General features: G+C 51.6%; 1 pseudogene; it reads right to left on the bottom strand.

Annotated features, from left to right (window-relative positions):
- Positions 1 to 2,335: 2,335 nt before the first annotated feature.
- Positions 2,336 to 3,783, bottom strand: LOC119292852 (annotated as a pseudogene).
- Between the last annotated feature and the right edge of the window lie 262 nt (positions 3,784 to 4,045).

Raw genomic sequence — 4,045 nt, 5'->3', positions numbered from 1 at the left:
CACAGACCAGCCAGCATGTATTCCCCATTGTTACAACAGTAAATGCCAAGGTCATATGGCAGGAGGTAACTACGACCGGGTAGCGGAGGAATCCGGGAGAGCGCCGGCTTCCCCGGAATGGCCTGATATATGTAGTACTCACTGGACCGCTTCACGAACCTGGTGGACCAGTTCATTGGCAGATGCAGGAGGAGGAACTGCTTCTCTGAGCGGATAACACGTGGCTCGTCGGCGAAGTCGGCATCCTGGAGGCCGGGTCAGTGGATGCAAACATAGGAGAGGGCCGGCGGGTGGGCGAAGCAGATGGAGAGCTGGATGGCGTGACCTTTGCTAGTTTGCTTGTCTCAGCTCTGGCCGTGGTGAAGTTGTGGCGGTCGGCGAAGTAAACCCTCGTGTCCAGGAGGATCCAGGCGGGGAGGCCATTGGCGGCGTCCAACTCCGGCGTGGCGGGCGGATGCAAGCAGGCGGCGATTCTGGAATTGGATCTAAACGTAATCATCGTTCTACTGCTATGTCGGCGGATCTGTGTTTGCCTGTGAGCCTGAGCTGGTAATCTTATGGCGGTCGAGTGCGAGAGAGATTGAACCGGATTTGGGGACAACTAGGTCCTGCGGTCGCTAGCTGTTCGTGTTTAGCGACGAAGCTGGAGGTGGCATGTAGAGGGCCGGGGTAGGTAGAGCGCCAGCGGCCGGCGACGCGGAAGGAGAGCGATTGACGCTGGAGCGGCAGAGAGAGAAAGGGCTTATCCATCGCCGTGCGTGGGGGGTTTCTCGTTTTGAGGGAGGGAGAAGGGCCTTCCCCTTTTCATATTCGGTTCAGCAAACCGAGACCAAAACTAAAGCCGGCCCAGCTAGCTAGCCCAAGCAAAATACCGTTATCTTTCTCAAAAAAATAACGGTTTGGCGCACGCGCGTTTCCGATCTGTTTCCACCGAGCGTCAACACCGTTATTTTTCTCAAAAAAGAAAAGAAAAGAGCGTCAACACCGTTTTCAGACGCGAACGAAGCGGAGCTAGCAAACGTTTTCAGACGCATATCTTAGCGATTCTTGTAGATGGTGGTTCCTTTTTTTTTTTAAGAAAATGATCAGATCATGGTGGTTCCTTATCCTAGATAATGGGTTGAACTTCAAATTTATAACTCTTTTTTAGGGAAAAGGTGTTGTCTATTATATATTAATTAAGGACCACAATATCTTCCGAATGTTGTAGCAGAACGAAAACGTTCCCCGGTGCATGGGGGCGGATTAGGAGACGAAGAGCGACCGACGTGGGAGCGACGGAAAGAGAAGGGCTTCTCCTTCACTGCCGTGGGGCTTTCTGGTTGCGAGGGAGAAGGGCCTTCTCCTTTTCATACTCGGCTAAACAAACTGAAGCCGAAACTTAAGCCAGCCCAGCCTGCCAAAGCAAACATATGGGTTTGGCGCCCCCGTTTCAAAAATGTGTTCATGAAAATTTCCAAAAAATAATAATTATACAATGTAGTTTAGAACAAATGTTTCACTACCATTCAACAAATATGTTTTCGGCATTGTTTAAACATGTTCACATATTTTTTTGTACCATTCAAATATATGTTTGTGACATTTTTTAAAATGGCAATACAATGAAAAAATGTCCGTGTATTTTTTTTAAAAAAGTTCCATACATTCAAAACAATGATCAATGTGTATTTGAAAATGTTTACCATGTATTCATTAAAATGTCCAAAACATGTATTTAAAATATATTCATCATGTATTTGAAAATGTACAACATTTTTAAAAATGTTACACATGTATATAAAAATGTTCATCATGTATTTAAAAATGTTCAGGTGATGCCAAGGTTTTCAAAATTTCATTTTATCACACTATTTTCATGATGGCATAAAGTCGAAGACATAACCACTTTCACTGTTATGCAATCTTTTTGTCTATATAGTGAGGCAAATCCGTCTATGATTTTTCATATCTTACTGTCACGAAGAGTAATTCGCAAATAGTTGTCCGCTTCGTCTGATGCACGCTACTCCATCTACCGTCCGTCCATCTAAATTGGCCAATTATCTCAAAAAAATCCAAATGGGCAATGATTAGGCTAATAAAACCGATAGCAATATACATTTATAAAAAAAATTCATACAACCATGATAATCACAACCATAAAATAATTATTCATCAAATACCATGATTCATTTTAAGAATCACATACAGACAATTATAATGTGTAGGAAAGTTCATGTGATCTAAACACCGAAACATAAAGAGAGAGAACGATAAATAGTTGTACTACTACCGAATTATTGTCCAGAGGCGGTGGACTACTCACACCTCATCATGAGGTATAGATGATGAACTATTGGTGAAGATGGCGGTGAATTTCGTTCGAGAAGAGTGCCGGACTAGAACATGGACTCTCCCCATCAACTATATAGACCCGTTCTTGCATGCCGACGGCATGCGTCGCATCGTCAAAACAACGTCGAAAATGCTCCATGCCGCTCGTCGGCAGTGAGATCCCTACCTCGATGCCGCCAAGCCCGTCACGTGCCTCCGCCATTGACATCGCGCCGGTCTTTGCCACTGACACCACGTCAACCTTCGCCGGCGGCCCAAACCCGAAATCGATGCCATACACGCGGAACCTCGGCGAACCGGCGACGGAGAACAGACCAACCTTCGCCGCCTCCTTCACCCGCTCAACACACCCATCCCACCTGTCCTGTGACCCCTCGCCCACCTCTTCCTGGAGGGCGTTAGCGATCGCCATGAACGCCGCAAAGAGGCCCTCCGTTCCCGGAGCCGCAAGCTCGTCATGGCGCGCGGCGGCGATGGTCGGACCTAGGCAGTTGCCCAAGTACCTGTCAGGGACGGGCGGCTTCAACCGTGCCCGGTGATCAACGGAGAAAAGGAAGTAGGTTGTCTTAGTTTGGTTTTGTTCCTGTTTGGCTCGGCAGTAGCAGGACCACATGAAACTGAAGGCGGCGAGCAGCGACGAGCATCTCGGAGGCGGCGCGCCCTGCCTGGCAGCCTCACTGGCGACCGTGTCCTTGATGCCACGCAGGAGCTCCGGAGGCAGTCTGAACGTGCCGAGGAGCTGGTCGTCGTCTCGTCGGGGACAGCGGACACGCTGCTGCTCACGAACTCGATCTCGCTGCCGTCGCTCGGCAGTCCTTTGGAGTAGATGCCGTACAGCCCCCTGGGATCAGCGATGAGCGTGCGGTCGATGACTGGTGGCGGCAGCATTTCAGCAGCGCCGGCGCAGAGGGCGGCCCATGTGTGGAGGAAGTGGGTGGAGCTGGCGCCGTCACAGGCGGAGTGGTGCAAGGTGACACCTAGAGCGAGGCCCCTCCCCCCGAGCAGCACCGAGGCCTGCACAGCGAGCACCGCACGGCCCTTGGGCAGCGGCGGCACGAGGGGCGCGAGCTTGGCCACCTGGACGGGCTCGGCGCGGGCAAGGTCATGCTCGACGTCGGCGTCGTACTCGGCGACGGTGAAGGCAACGCCATCGCCAGGCTGGTAGAAGAGTTCGTAGCGGTTGCTGCTGTTCGGGGCGAGACGAACGTGGCCGGCGAGCGGGTAGAAGAGGGTGAGGGCCTTGGAGAGGGAGGCCTTGAGGTCGGACATGAGGCGGGTGGTGTCGTGGTTGTGGGGGAGGCGGTAGAGGAAGAGTCGCTGGACGGGCGGCGGGCGGAGCCATTTGACGTCGAAGAAGGTGAGCGGGAGGTGGAGGTCGGAAGGCCTGACGACGCCGGCGTCCAGGACGCGGAGGTGGCTGTTGGCGCCCATTTTCGTGGATCGATCGGCGAAACTTTGCCGGGTGTCGATGAGTCTATATCTTTCACACGTACTACATGTCATATATACTGCCGTTTTGGCGCAGGAGGTAGATAGGTAGCGAGGAGCGTGGTAGATTAGGTAGTGTAGCAAAGCACGTGGTGGTTTGTTGGGTGCTCCACTCTACCTGTGTGCTGTCTTCGGCCGCTCGTTTCAATGGCCATGCATGCATCCACATGAAGAGGTAGCAACCATCACGGTCAGCCAGCAGTTCATCTCACTGTGTGAA

Source organism: Triticum dicoccoides, chromosome 4B (genome assembly GCF_002162155.2).
Source record: "Triticum dicoccoides isolate Atlit2015 ecotype Zavitan chromosome 4B, WEW_v2.0, whole genome shotgun sequence".
In the NCBI taxonomy this organism is placed as follows: Eukaryota; Viridiplantae; Streptophyta; class Magnoliopsida; order Poales; family Poaceae; genus Triticum; species Triticum dicoccoides.
This window is presented reverse-complemented; position numbering and strand designations above follow the sequence as displayed.